Raw genomic sequence first — 16,672 nt, 5'->3', positions numbered from 1 at the left:
GTAAAAATTTAGTAAATTTTTTCTTTGAGCTTAATATTTATTGTTACATGCAAAATTTTATTTGGTTTAACCGCTAAACCAAACAGAATAAACAGTAAACGAATTAACCTAAACCCATCAAATCGAACCATATTTGGTTTGGTTATGGTTAGTTTTAAGATAAAAATAAACCGATAAAACCAAACTGTTATAAACCAAAAACCAAAAAAACCGACGGAATAACACTCCTAATAACAACCGACAAATGTTTAGAGTAAATTACACGGATGGTCCCTGTGGTTTGGGATTACCTTCACGCTTGGTCCTTAACTTCTATTTTTAACTCAGAAGGTTCCTGCGACTGAAATTTGTAACACGCCTAGTCCCTTATCTAACGTTCTGTCTGTTTTGTGGTTAGAAGCCCCCCACGTGACTAGCACGTTGGGGTAATTTTGTCCTTTCACATTTCAACTGGCTTGAAAGTCATCCTCCTCCCTTCTTTCTCCGTCTTTCTCCGGTCGCTTCTTCTTTATTCTTCTCATCTTCTCCTCTATTATTCTTACTACGTGAAAATTAGAGATCGACACAATTGATTATGGTTAAATGCAATTGCGGAGCTGTAGGCATTATACAAACTTCAGGGACAAAGAGAAACCCCGATAGGCCATTTTACGCCTGCCCTTTACAGGTATCAAGTTATCGACTTTTTGTGGTGATTTTCTGTTATAACCCTAGTTTGTGCTAATTAATGCTATTGAAAACTTCAGGGATCAAGGGACGACTTTATTTAGTAGGTAGATGAAGAAAATAATGAGCATGAGGCTGAAAAATCGTGAGCTTGAAATCGAGAATGAAGAACTTCAAATTCAAAATAGGAACCTGAAAATGTTGTTAATAGTCAGTTGGGTTTTGTTTTTTGGGATGGTTGTTTACAAGTTGTAATATTTGGTATCGCTAGTCTTTTTTGGGTTGAAGATCACCTAATGTAGTAGCACTTGTTTAGAATGCATTGTAATGAAAGGGTATTTTTGGTATAATTGTTAGCTGCGCTTTGTTGTCTTTTATAATAGATTATTATGAAAGGGTATTTTTGGTATAATTGTTAGCTGCACTTTGTTACCATGTTGTATCGCTCTAATTAGGAGAGAAAGGATATGTGTTTGGTACATGTAATAGCTGCACTGCAAATGCTATCTTTTGGTACATTTCATTCAACAAATGAGCAAAATTCATGCCAAAACAAATGACCAAAAAGAAATGTCAAAGTACAACTATAACATGCCTAATCAAATGACCAAAAAACATGCCAAATCTAATGAAAAATGTCAAAGTACCAAAAATTCTTCCATTACATAAACTTTTAAAGGAACATTCATCCATTACATAAACCTAAGATTAAATACCAAAAAACCCAATTCATCCATGACATTACAAGTACCAAAATATAAGAGGTTTCAAGAAGTAGTTTAGAAAACATAACAACTACATAGTTGCCTTCCCTTTACTTTTCATCAACTATACAATTGCCTTACCTTTACTTTTCCCATTGTGTTGCCCTTTCCCTTTCCTTTTCCCTTTTTCTTTCCAACATTTGGTCTCTGTCCTTTTAATGTCCTTGCATTATGTCCTGTGTTATGACACTTGGTACATGTAACTGACTTATAGGCTATAGACATTGTATTTCCTCTGATCAAATCCTCCTTTTCTAAAGCAGACATGTTTCTTTTCTTTTTGGGACTACCGATTATGATACGGTGTTTAGGAGGTAGCAAAGTTGTTGCGCAAACCCACATGTTCCTTCCATTGATGGGATCCACTTTAAATGAATACATCTCCTTCAAGGTTGATAACCAGTAGCATTGATGAGCAAAGGCTTCTGGGGTACCTACTTCAACATTGTTTTCCTCATGTCCCAGATAGCAGCCACAACATGTTTACAAGGCATGTCCGTAAATTCCCACTTCTTGAATGAGCATATTTGTTGCATCACATCAACAACACACCTGTCTTGCCAGGGCCCACTTCTTGGATAATAACCCCTAACAATTTTTAAGGATGCATCCCTATACCTAAATGCTTTCATCTTTGAAATGTCCACCTTGTATGTACGTTGGAGTTGTTCCCTTAAAGTCCTAACTGTAACACTTAGATTTGTTTCTACCTGTTTGACAATCTGTTTTGAGAGAAACTTGTAATCACAAGCTTTTACTTTCCTTTCTTGAAGACATTCGTATACCTTATTGTAAGTTCTAACAGTCCTTTGAGTATCACACTTCCACTTGCTATCATAAAGAACCCAAGAACAACGTTTTTCTTCGTTTACAGTACCTAGGATTGGTATGGTTCCCTTGCATAAAACCATCACCTTGTTTTTATCAGTTTTCTCAAAATCCAATTCCCTTCTAGTGTCTATGGCATGTTGTTTAACTCTCTCCTTAAACTCCTGGGATGACCTGAATGTCTGATATAAACTGTAAGGATCACTAACATTGGCTTTATCTTTCTTGTGTGACCCTCAATTCCTTCATCCGATGAAGATTCAATCAAGAAAAGATCATTATCAATTACTTCAATGTCTCCTTCTTCTTCTTTTTCTTCTTCTTCTTCTTCTTCTTCTTCTTCTTCTTCTTCTTCTTCTTCTTCTTCTGCTTCTTCTGTAGATTTAGACGCACCACTAACCCATTCACCATCTTGATCAACATGTAAATGGAAATCTCTCATGTCAAATTCAACACCATCAATCACATTATCTTCATACAAAATCACAATCATCACTTTCACTGTCACCACTCTCGCTGCATCTATCATCACTCTCACTACACTCACATTCATCCATGTTAACTTTAACATCATCAATAACATTATCTTCTGTGAAATTTTTTGTTGGAATAGGTCTAGTACATATTTCAGGTGGATTAGGATCATTATCTTCTATAACATTCTCAACTACATTTTCAGGTGGGGTAGGATCAGGCCATTCCAAAAACAATCTTCTACATGGAGGTTGTACAATTTCAACAATACACACCTTAGATGGGTTGGGGGACATCGAATATGTATGCAATTTGGTTTACCCATGCTCTATGTAAACGTCTATTACCTTATGTTAACCAAAATATGTACGTAGATGTCGGACCTCATCATCACAAGTTAAAGCAAATAAATTGAAATCCAAATCACCATTTGGTCTCTGAAAATGATAGTAGAGTTCCTGTTGCACGTCATCATCAATGTACCGAAGATGATGCATCATCTCGTCACTATCGTGCACAGAGAATGTTTCAATATCCAGTAAACCAACATAATGTTGCTTTCCCATGAGATACTTTCTTCCTGGGAAATCGGTGAACTTCCCACCATGGTGTAGTAATATACAAAAAATTGTAGGGTGATCAACTGTTGAAGATATAAAATCATTAAAACTAAACTCATTATCAACGATTACGAAATAGATGATGGGTATAGTGTGCAGTCGCTTACCATATTGACGTCGAACCTCTGTTTCATCCTTTGTTTCGACTAAATTCCAAGTCGTCATCGCTGATTGTGGTTGCAGAAAAGGCGGTCGATGATGATTAGGTTTTTTCGTGAGTAAATGAGAAAGGTTTTTTTCTCTAGTCGATCAGTATGTGTGTGTGTCTGTGTTTGTGTTTGTAATGGTGTTTAATACAATTTGAGAGTGAGAAGAATGTAATCTCTTCACATTCTAATTGGCGCTAACAATTGTGAGGTATGAAATGACAAAATTACCCAAACGTGCTAGTCACGTCGGGGGCTTCTGTGACAACCAGTTATTTGTTTATTTTTTTTTAGCCTTTGAAATCAACGAAGGTCAAACTTGTTGATGGGCTACTTCAATTAAAGGTCAAAATCATTCCTTTAAATTATCTTAAAATATTTAGTGTAATGAGTATAAGTGTATGGACCTTGTATTCAAAAGTGTAGAGTGTTTAGTAAGGAAAACACTTCGGAACCAAGAACCTCGCATGAGCCGCAAACTCCTTCGCAACCATGAACAAGCTGCTGACCGCAAACCCTCGGTTCTCGGCCGTGAACTCTTCTCAGCCCGTGAATAGACTTCCGGCCGTGAACCCTTCCTATATATAAGTATTGGCTGTTTTCCTTCACTTCTTCTTCTTCCAGCCGAAAACTCCAATATTCTCTGTCAAGTATCATCAACAAAAAACCCTCAATTCCCTCTCATACATCATCCTTCTTCCCTTAATCTTCAAGGGAGCTTGCTTCGGATCTTCAAGTGTTCTTCTTTCATTAAGAACCTTGGGCCGTAAACTCAAGAACACCAACTGTTCTTGGGCCGTGAACACCTAGATTGAGCCGTGAACTCAAGAACACCAAGTGTTCTTGGACCGTGAACACCCAGGCTGGCCGTGAACAGTATGCAGGCTTCCATCTTTGCTTCTAACACTCCTTTTTCACTTGATTTTGTTCCGGGAGCTAACTAGTGGAAACAACCATTCCATATCAAACCTTCAATTGAATCACCCACATAATGTGAGTTCATACCCCCATATATTTTCCCAAGCTTTTTAAATGTTTTAGAAAGGGGAGAATACAAGTAAAACACAAGACATCTTGTGTTTAAAAACATAATTTTACTTGTTATGTTTTCTTACCGTTTATATGTATTTAAGCATGAAACTTGTTAAAACATGAAAATAAACTTATAAACTATAATAAGTATAGTTTATGGATCATATGAACTATTTTACAAAGTCCAGGTTAAAGCATGAAAATAAACTTATAAACTATAATAGGTATAATTTATGGAACAAATGAGTCTTTTTACAAAATTACATGTTAATTACAAAAAGGCTTTTCACTTTATATAACTAATTAATACATGATTTTGAACCGCTCGATGTACCAATCATGGTACCCGTTAGAATCCTAATTATAACCAGAGTCTCCTTGAGGGAGAGTGTGAGTTAGTGTATAGATCTATACGGGACTGACTATGTATTAGTATGGTTATAATGAATATTCACAATAAGTATTAACTCATTATTCATATAAGGATATACTTTTCTTTAATAATCTCAAGCAATATTAACTATATGACTACTCAGTATATATAATAGGGTTAGATAAAATTGAAGTCCGATAGACAGTGGAATGTGTGACTTCCGCCTTACTTCCTGTTCCTTGTTTGGTTGTGGGCTTATGGCAGATTCACCCATTCAACTGTCTGTTCGATCTCGGTATTATACAACTCGTATGTACTAAGTGAGCATAGAGGGTAGTATCATCACATCGAGTCTTCAGGGCAATCACATCTTCAACTAGTTTTACTCATAAATAAAACTAGGTATCATTAAATAAGTATGGTAATTATACTTGTACTTTTCGGTCTTGGAACGTTTAAGACTACAAATCGGTTTTATAAACTATAGGATTTTCTATGATAAACATCGTTATTTTAAAGGTGAACAGCTTTCAATTTAACTTTTTGAAAACAATAACAATCATTATTGAAAACAATGTTTTATAATAGAGTAAGTGGGACCAGGAACTTATTTACAAAAGGTTCAACACCTATTTACAAACTAGAATAACATAAAGGACCTTTAATGGTTAATTCTATAATTCCTTAGTTTATACATCAGAATTATATATGAATAATATCCGATAGCCAGTGGAATGTGTGACTTCCGCCTTACTTCTTGTTCCTTGTTTGGTTGTGGGCTTAGGGCAGATACGCACATTCAACTGTCCGTTCGATATTAGGTTATATATAAGTAGTATAAACTCAGTGATTGTAGAAGGAACTATTGTGGTTACCATTTTACTAATAAAATATATGATTTTCTGAAGGAAACACATTCATTATATCTAAAAGGATCATAAATGTTAACTCTGTGATTACTTGGTGAATACGCTAGGGTTATATATAGTAAAGATCCGGTAGATAGTGGAATGTGTGACTTCCACCTTACTTCCCGATCCTTGTTTGGTTGTGGGCTTAGGGCAGATTCACACATTCAACTGTCTAATCGATCTGTATTATATATAATTTGTATTCACTAAATGATCATAGAAGGATCAGTTTCAGTCGTATTATTCATTAAGAAAATAAAGGATTTTATCTGGAGGAACTGGAAAACTTTTCCAATGATCAAAGAATAAAATTTTTATAACAAAAACACTTATGAACTCACCAACTTAAATGTTGACACTTTTTCAAACCACTTGTATTCTCAGGGTTGTTAGTAGACAGGTACTCTCTCAGGCGTTGCGAAGACGGAGCTTTACGTCTTATCTTTTGATATAGTTTTTATGTAAATTGTGAAATGTTTTGAATACAATGTAAACTTTATATTATTAATACAATGGTTGTTGTTGCTTTGATTACTATTATATAATTGTTGTGATACTGTACATGACGTCCTCCGCCCCCGAATGTTTCCGCCGTTCCGGTTTTGGGGTGTGACAGATTGGTATCAGAGCATTGTTTATAGTGAACTAAGTATATCAACCTATAAAAGATATACAACTATAAATACAATGGAACTAAAACACTCTGACCAAGAATTATACTTCAAAATATAACAATATTTTATAAAAGTATATATACATACTAGAACAAGTATCACAAGAAGAACAAAACAAAAGTATTTGGATGCTGGACACTACAGTCAAACCTAGACAGTTATGTAATTATATATGAGATAAATATAGCCTGATCAACTATATTTATTTGATATACGACCAACATGTGTTTGGGAGTGATAGTGGTGTTGCATCAAGTCTAAAACTTACCAACCCTATATACCAAAAAGTTCTAGAATCAAACATGTAATTAAAATACTATAGGAGTATTTTAGATACTATAAATAGCTTATGTGAAAACTAAAAGACCTTTACTGGTAAGGCTATAATTACCGAGTGTATAAATTAAGGTTATATATATAGTTGAGATTTTATAGACTTAAAATTGGTGATTTTCACTCTACTTCCTGTTCGTTGTTTGGTTGTGGTTTTAGAGTAGGATCACTTATTCGAAGGTCTATATGATATTGGTTATATATAATCGGTATACACTGAGTGATTATAGAAAGACCCAGTAAGGATCATCCTTGTAAAAAGTAATTTTTTTAATATAGGAAATGTTTTATTAACCTCGTAGATTCTTTAGACACCCCATTCTAGCGCAACCGACACGCCTAGACATCGTAAACAACCAACAGAGGAGTCGAGGCAAAACCAAAAGAGAATTCACAAGGAGAATTCCGAGAAAGGATCAGACAAAGAAAGAGACACTAGAGAGATCGTTAACAAACCTTACCATATCAGAAGCAAACTAGAAAGCACTTTATGCGTCTTAATAATAATTAATAAACAAATATAACTAGCGAGTCAGTGATTACACTACTCACACTATGTGTTAGGTATTATCACGTATTTCATCATAACTAATAACTGCAAATCAAGTCACAAAATTTTAGTAAGGGTAATCACTATTGAAAATTAATAAGTGTAAATATTTTTTCACATATACTTCTATTATGAATTGATTACAAAACACTTTCGGAGCATGATACTCTCAAACTACAATAACCTAGTTCTTATGACATTCGACTTATAACTACTACCGATATTTTACCAACCTTTCATCTTTAAACTCTATGACAGAAAGATGCCGCCTCGTAGATATATCAGGCGTACTAACAACACGACAACAAATCCACCGCCACCACCTCCACAATGTGATTCAATTATGTTCCAGGCTGCGGTGACTGCTGTTGTAACAACCACCATGTCTCATATCCACGCAAGTGGTACCAATGGAACGGGAAGTGGTGCCAACCCATCTAACCACGAAAATAGCCACGGACACCCTAGGGAGCGTACGTATAAAGAGTTCATGAATTGAAAACCCAAATTCTTTTGTGGAAATGGAGGACTCATTGCTCTGATGCAATGGTTCGAGAAAACAGAATCAGTTTTTGAAATTTGAACGTGCCCAGAAGGGAGCAAAGTTAAGTTTGCTGCCTGCACTTTCTCCGAGAGGGACCTGACAAGGTGGAATGGCCATGTCAAGTCACTAAACCTACCAGTGGCAAACTCAATGGGCTAGGAAAGCCTAAAAACAATGATGCTAGAGGAGTACTGCCCGAGGGGCGAAGTACAAAAACTGGAGCAAGAGTTGTGGGAGCTTACCATGGCAAGTTCAGACATAGTAGCCTACACTAATAGATTCGGTGATTTAGCAGCTCTATGCCCCGGGATGGTTACCACGGAGAACAAGAAGATATAGAGATACATCTGGGGACTATCTCCTCCGATCCAAGGAAAAGTGTGACAACCCGGAAACTTCAATCCTGTACACTTAGTCAATTCAATCAATATTCAACTTGTTTTGTCGATTTCTGGTACTATTTAAGGGTACATTTAAGTGTTCTAAGCTTGAATTTAACCAGGGTTGAGATTAGGAATGAGTAAGCATGTCCCATAGTGAGAAAACAGGGCCATACACCCCTCTTGGAGGAGTGTACGACCATACACATGGGTGTGCGGCCGCACACCCACTCCCTTGGCAACACACTCACTTTTGGGCAGCACCCTTACCCCTATATAAAGGGTAGCCTCCCTTCCTTTCATTCCTATAACACCTTGGCAGCACACAACACCATTTCCTCTCAAGTTTCTTCAACCGCAAACCCTCCAAAGCTTCAAGAACGTGAGTAATTCATCCTCTAACTTGATAACCATGAAAGACCACTCTATCTAGACCTTCAGTGTGCAAAATCGACATGCTCTTCATGTATGGAAGAGAGTGCGGCCACACACCCCCTTTAAGGTGGCCGCACACTCTTAAAACACCCTCCAAAGTGAGAGTTTGACTTCCATATTCGAGATAGACATGCCCCTAGCTTTGTTGTACGTTGGAAATGACATTTTTGGACATTTTTGTGTGGGGTGTACGACCGCACACACCTGTGTACGGCTGCACACACACTTGTGCGGCAGCACACCCAAGTATGCGACCACACACCCAAGTGTGCGACCACACACTCATTCTAGGACCATAAACTCACTTCTAAGACCCTAAACTTGTACTACAACTAAGTATGGACCAAGAACACCTCTCATCATGAGTGTACGACCGCACACCCATTGGGCCGCACACCCATGGCCGTACACACCTTTAAGGTGGCCATACACTTCCCTCATGCAACCCTACAAGGTCCTAACACCTTGTGCAAGTTGATCCAAGTCTCTAGAGTGGTTTTCCATCACATCTAGTGGTGAAACGCCTTCGTTTGACTCTTTTATGTGCCATTACGTGTTAATTAGGATCGAATCGTGTTCAAGGCTTCACTTGAACATCCAGGTTTCCGTATCGATCCTTCAATCAAACCACTTACCCGAGGTGAGTTCATACCCCTACATTTTCCGTGTTTTTTTAATGTTTTCAGGGGGGGGGGGGGGAATACAAGCCAAACATAAATGTTTTTAACAATATAAAACTCATGCAATTCTCATACTTTAACCCTTTTGTACTGTGTTGAGCATAAGAGACGTCTTCATTAAAATTGCATAGTTTTCCGGACTCGATATTCACTACGTTATACATGCAAACTATAATCGGTATAGTTTGGGATTTTCTAAACATAACACGTACAGAAACTTTCACTACCAAACATGTGCACTAAGACAGAAATAATTTACAGTTTACATCACCATTTTATCATAGTATTCGTAACTGTAATTATCACTACATACGTTATACATACGGTTTGCACTACGATATAACGTTACAACACTACGTGTAAACTAGATTGTACGATACTGTGAGACACTACTTCAATACTGTACCCTTAGGTGTACAGGGATAAATCCTATCATAGTATAACCAGAGTCTGCTGGAGGGAGAGCGTGAGATTTGTGAATAGATCTATTCGGGACTGACAATCCCACACCCGTACTGCTAGCTACAGTTGGGCAGGCATGCCTAGGGTGACAAATGTCATTTAACTCGACGCCTGAAGAACGTCGGAAAGGTCTCTAGTCATATCAAGTATGGTTATACGACTCACAATATGTATAAATAACCTTTAGTTTACAAGTTGGCACTCTTCAACAGTTTTATTTATACTAAATAGAACTAATACACACTACAACTGGAGAATTTCCAGGTTTTCAAACAGAACCGAACATACAAGGGTTTCACGCACGAAACATTTATACATCATGATTAGCATTAGCTAGTCACATGAAGTATTATTTTCGCATATCACTATAGTTTTCAGTAATGAACATTCATGGTTTTATGCAGAATTGATAACGCTACATTTTCACTAAAGAAAATATTGGATTTTCTTGAAACTATACAAACACTTTTACAAGCTCATCAACAAGTTTTCATTACGAAATACTGCTTATGAACTCACCAGCTTTATGCTGATATTTAAAAATGCTTGTATTCTCAGGAAATCAGTAGACAGGTACATGCTGGATTTTTGAGAAGCCGGAGCAATAAGAGTCTTATGTTTATATTTTACATACTAGTTGATGTAATTCAAACAAGTTTCAAACTGATGTAAACATTTTCATATATGTATTCACTGTGATGGTCGTGTTGCTATGGTTGCTATTATACATTGGTTGTGATGCTATACATGACGTCCTCTGCCCCGAAACGCTTCCGCCATCACGGTTTCTGGGTGTGACAGATTGGTATCAGAGCCCTTGTTTATAGCGAACTAGTATACCGAACCTTACATGGTATACAACTATAAACACTAAGGGGCCTAAGTGCTCTACACTAAAAGTATACTTTCAAAATATAAGTATTTTTATAAAAAGTATACGAGCATGCATACATAATAGAATTCGTGTCATTAGTAGAACAAAACAAAAAGTATTTGGATGTTGGGGCGCTGCGGTTAAACCTGGGCAGTTATGTAATCATGTCTAGGGTTAATATAGCCTGATCAACTTTATTCATTCGAGACATGACCAACATGTGCTTGGGAGTAACTGTGGTGTTACAGCAAGCCTAAAACTTACCAAGAACAAAAACATTCAACATAAAATACTATAGAAGTATTTTAGCTAGAGCCAAACTCCAGTTACCACGAGAGCTCAGTAATATCCATCATGTCTTCCACGTGTCGAACCTAAAGAAGTGTTTGTCCGATGAGACACTTGTGATTCCTCTCGACGAGATCGAATTAGGAGAGGGTCTACACTTCGTGGAAGAACCTGTCGAAATCATGGATCGGGAAGTCAAACGTACGAAACAGAGTCGCATCCCGATAGTGAAGGTCCGCTGGAATGCCAAGCGGGGTCCTGAATTCACTTGGGAGCGAGAGGATTCAATGAAGCAGAAGTACCCCCATCTCTTTCCAAGTTCATGATTGTACTTTATTCTTGAATTTCATGATGAAATTCCCTCTAACGGGGGGATGATGTGACAACCCGGAAACTTCAATCCTGTACACTTAGTCAATTCAATCAATATTCAACTTGTTTTGTCGATTTCTGGTACTATTTAAGGGTACATTTAAGTGTTCTAAGCTTGAATTTAACCAGGGTTGAGATTAGGAATGAGTCAGCATGTCCCATAGTGAGAAAACCGGGCCATACACCCCTCTTGGAGGAGTGTACGGCCGTATACATGGGTGTGCGGCCGCACACCCACTCTCTTGGCAGCACACTCACTTTTGGGCAGCACCCTTACCCCTATATAAAGGGTAGCCTCCCTTCCTTTCATTCCTATAACACCTTGGCAGCACACAACACCATTTCCTCTCAAGTTTCTTCAACCGTAAACCCTCCAAAGCTTCAAGAACGTGAGTAATTCATCCTCTAACTAGATAACCATGAAAGACCACTCTATCTAGACCTTAAGTGTGCAAAATCGACATGCTCTTTGTGTATGGAAGAGAGTGCGGCCGCACACCCCCTTAAAGGTGGCCACACACTCTTAAAACACCCTCCAAAGTGAGAGTTTGACTTCCATATTCGAGATAGACATGCCCCTAGCTTTGTTGTACCTTGGAAATGGCATTTTTGGACATTTTTGTGTGAGGTGTACGACCGCACACACCTGTGTACGGCCGCACACACACTTGTGCGGCAACACACTCCAAGTGTGCGGCACCACACCCAAGTGTGCGACCACACACCCAAGTGTGCGACCACACACTCATTCTAGGACCATAAACTCACTTCTAAGACCCTAAACTTGTACTACAACTAAGTATGGACCAAGAACACCTCTCATCATGAGTGTACGGCCGCACACCCATTGGGCCGCACACCCATGGCTGTACACACCTTTAAGGTGGCCATACACTCCCCTCATGCAACCCTACAAGGTCCTAACACCTTGTGCAAGTTGATCCAAGTCTCTAGAGTGGTTTTCCATCACATCTAGTGGTGAATCGCCTTCCTTTGACTCTTTTATGTGTCATTGCATGTTAATTAGGATCGAATCGTGTTTAAGGCTTCACTTGAACATCCAACTTTCCGTATCGATCCTTCAATCAAACCACTTACCCGAGGTGAGTTCATACCCCTACATTTTCCGTGTTTTTTTTAATGTTTTCAGGAGGGGGGAATACAAGCCAAACATAAATGTTTTTAACAATATAAAACTCATGCAATTCTCATACTCTAACCCTTTTGTACTGTGTTGAGCATAAGGGATGTTTTCATTAAAATTGCATAGTTTTCCGGACTCGATATTCACTATGTTATACATGCAAACTATAATCCGTATAGTTTGGGATTGTCTAAACATAACAAGTACATAAACTTTCACTACCAAATATGTGCACTAAGACATAAATAATTTACAGTTTACATCACTATTTTATCATAGTATTCATAACTTTAATTATCACTACATACGGTATACATACGGATTTCACTACAATATAACGTTACAACACTATGTGTAAACTAGATTGTACGATACTGTGAGACGCTACTTCAATACTGTACCCTTAGGTGTACAGGGATAAATCCTATCATAGTATAACCAGAGTCTCCTGGAGGGAGAGCGTGAGATTTGTGAATAGATCTATTCGGGACTGACAATCCCACACCCGTACTGCTAGCTACAGTTGGGCAGGCATGCCTAGGGTGACAAATGTCATTTAACTCGACGCCTGAAGAACGTTGGAAAGGTCTCTAGTCATATCAAGTATGGTTATACGACTCACAATATGTATAAATCACCTTTAGTTTACAAGTTGACACTCTTCAACAGTTTTATTTATACTAAATAGAACTAATACACACTACAACTGGAGAATTTCCAGGGTTTTCAAACAGAACCGAACATACAAGGGTTTCACGCACGAAATACTTATACATCATGATTAGCATTAGCTAGTCACATGATGTATTATTTTCGCATATCACTATAGTTTTCAGTAATGAACATTCATGGTTTTATACAGAATTGATAACACTACATTTTCACTAAAGAAAATATTGGATTTTCTTGAAACTATACAAACACCTTTACAAGCTCATCAACAAGTTTTCATTACAAAATACTGCTTATGAACTCACCAACTTTATGCTGATATTTTAAAAATGCTTGTATTCTCAGGAAATCAGTAGACAGGTACCTGCTGGATTTTTGAGAAGCCGGAGCAATAAGAGTCTTATGTTTATATTTTACATACTAGTCGATGTAATTCAAACAAGTTTCAAACTGATGTAAACATTTTCATATATGTATTCACTGTGATGGGCGTGTTGCTATAGTTGCTATTATACATTGGTTGTGATGCTATACATGACGTCCTCTGCCCCGGAACGCTTCCACCATCACGGTTTCAGGGTGTGACAAAACGTGATAGCTGCAAAACCTCTCACGTTTGAAAGTGCCAAGCGACTAGCACAAACACTCGTGGATCATGGGGCCCGCCAAGGAATAATGACCCCCGTTCTTGAACCATCAAAAGGGGGCGACCATAAACGAAGATCTAGGAGTAGGAAAGAGGGACAGCCAACTTAAGAGCCCTCGAAGAAACAACAAATAATTTCTATTCATGCTGTTACAACACCTGCGACGCCAACGCCAGAATGAAAATATGCGAGGATTCACCCAAAATGCAACAAGTGTAACTTCCATAATTATGGAGCCTGCCGAAAGTTACATTGCTGAAATTGTAACAGGAAGGGGCACACTGCCCGTTTCTGTCGAGCACCGGCAGAACCCCTCAACCAAGTCCCCGGTATTGGAGTAAACTCCGCATGTTATGAGTGTGGTGAAATTGGACACTTCAAGAGGAATTGTCCAATAACAAAGAATGATGGCGGTGATGGAAGAGTTCTAATGATTACCGCAGGAGAGACTGTCCCGGAACCTCTGTGAACAGCGGTACGTTTTCCCAACAAAGAAAATATATTTACAACTTAAATTTTTTTATATATATAAATAATTATAAATTACACTCTCGTCCGAACAAAGTACACCATTCATAAAAAAACTAAGAACCCTTACAGATAAGCTACGATGGCTTAATGTATACATTAAGGTCATTTATAATTAAGATTTGTAGGCCTAGAGTGAGTGATTCCGCCTTATTTCCCGTTCCTTGTCTGGTTGTGGATTTAGGGCAGGGTCACTCAGTCGACTTTGTTTCCAATATTAATTATACATGACTTGTATACACCAAGAGATTATAGAAAGACCTGTTAGGGATTATCATATGAAAATTTATCAATTTCGATTATCAGGACACTCGTACTGCAAGTACTCGTTATATGCGATGCAAAATGTTCGCAATAGTAATAACAAGGATAAAACTGAAGGTACTGAAAAAATATATATAGAATAATTCATTGTTCTAACAATCACTTCTTCCTAATTGACTTAACATCTATTACTATAAGAAGTTCTGATGTCGTCTTTAGAAATGTATTGGCTTGGTCCTCACCATACCAATTTCATGTGCTACGTAAAGACCCTTCGCTTTAATCGACCGTCTAACGAAATCCTTTCAATCTATAACGACAAACTTGACACGAACCTTCATATCGTCTCTCACTTCAAAACTCAGAAGTACCCACGCGAGGGGTACCACACCCTCCTAGCTTACTCCGTAGACAAGAAACTTAAAGTGAAACACACCGAGGATGTGCTGAAAGTCCCTAACCCACCCGAAGAATCCCCAATAGATCTCCTAAGAATACCACTCATACAGCAAGTCAAGTTCGAGAATAGAGACTAAGAACCCATGCGGTTAACCTATCACTACTAAGTGTATACGCAAGAGTGGTATATAATTAAGATTCAACAGATTTAAGATGTGTGATTCCGCCCTATCTCCTGTTCGTTGTCTGGTTGTGGAATTGGGGCAGAGTCACCCATCCGAACGTCTTTTCAATCTTAATTATATACGACTTGTATACATAAGGTGACGATAGATGAACCGAGTATGAGTCTTACCAGGAACTTCAGGACAATAGCTGCCCAGAACTGCGAGTGGACACCCTACCAGTTGGATAAACGTAGTCAAGTAAGTGAAACCCGCACAATCTCTACCAATCAGAACAGAATATTAGATAGAACCGAAGTACCCACCTCTTCACTAGTTCAGGAGTAACTACTCAGAGAATTTGATTTTCGGGACGAAATTCCCTTTAACAGGGGGCTTCTGTGACAACCAGTTATTTGTTTATTTTTTTAGCCTTTGAAGTCAACGAAAGTCAAACTTGTTGATGGGCTACTTCAATTAAAGGTCAAAATCATTCCTTTAAATTATCTTAATATAGTTAGTGTAACGATTATAAGTGTATGGACCTTGTATTCAAAAGTGTAGAGTGTTTAGTAAGGAAAACACTTCAGAACCAAGAACCTCGCATGAGCCGCAAACTCCTTCGCAACCATGAACAAGCTGCTGACCGCAAACCCTCGGTTCTCGGCCGTGAACTCTTCTCAGCCGTGAATAGACTTCCGGCCGTGAACCCTTCCTATATATAAGTATTGGCTGTTTTCCTTCACTTCTTCTTCTTCCATCCGAAAACTCCAATATTCTCTGTCAAATATCATCAACAAAAAACCCTCAATTCCCTCTCATACATCATCCTTCTTCCCTTAATCTTCAAGGGAGCTTGCTTCGGATCTTCAAGTGTTCTTCTTTCATTAAGAACCTTGGGCCGTAAACTCAAGAACACCAACTGTTCTTGGGCCGTGAACACCCAGATTGGGCCGTGAACTCAAGAACACCAAGTGTTCTTGGACCGTGAACACCCAGGCTGGCCGTGAACAGTATGCAGGCTTCCATCTTTGCTTCTAACACTCCTTTTTCACTTGATTTTGTTCCGGGAGCTAACTAGTGGAAACAACCATTCCATATCAAACCTTCAATTGAATCACCCACATAATGTGAGTTCATACCCCCATATATTTTCCCAAGCTTTTTAAATGTTTTAGAAAGGGGGGAATACAAGTAAAACACAAGACATCTTGTGTTTAAAAACATAATTTTACTTGTTATGTTTTCTTACCGTTTATATGTATTTAAGCATGAAACTTGTTAAAACATGGAAATAGACTTATAAACTATAATAGGTATAGTTTATGGATCATATGAACTATTTTACAAAGTCCAGGTTAAAGCATGAAAATAAACTTATAAACTATAATAGGTATAATTTATGGAACAAATGAGTCTTTTTACAAAATTACATGTTAATTACAAAA

The 16,672-nt window shown here is 37.9% G+C and overlaps 1 long non-coding RNA gene across 1 annotated transcript; it reads left to right on the top strand.

Moving 5' to 3' along the window:
* Positions 1-489: 489 nt before the first annotated feature.
* LOC145125920 (uncharacterized) lies at positions 490-1,016 on the top strand. Its single transcript, XR_013716220.1, has 2 exons — positions 490-667; positions 747-1,016. It is a non-coding gene; the product is annotated as an uncharacterized LOC145125920 (long non-coding RNA).
* The last annotated feature ends 15,656 nt before the right edge of the window (positions 1,017-16,672 follow it).

The sequence above is a fragment of the Lactuca virosa genome, chromosome 7 (assembly GCF_052849685.1).
Source record: "Lactuca virosa cultivar CGN04683 chromosome 7, Lactuca_virosa_CGN04683_v6, whole genome shotgun sequence".
NCBI lineage: Eukaryota > Viridiplantae > Streptophyta > Magnoliopsida > Asterales > Asteraceae > Lactuca > Lactuca virosa.
Note: the sequence above shows the minus strand (reverse complement) of the source record. Positions and strands in the feature narration are given on the sequence as shown.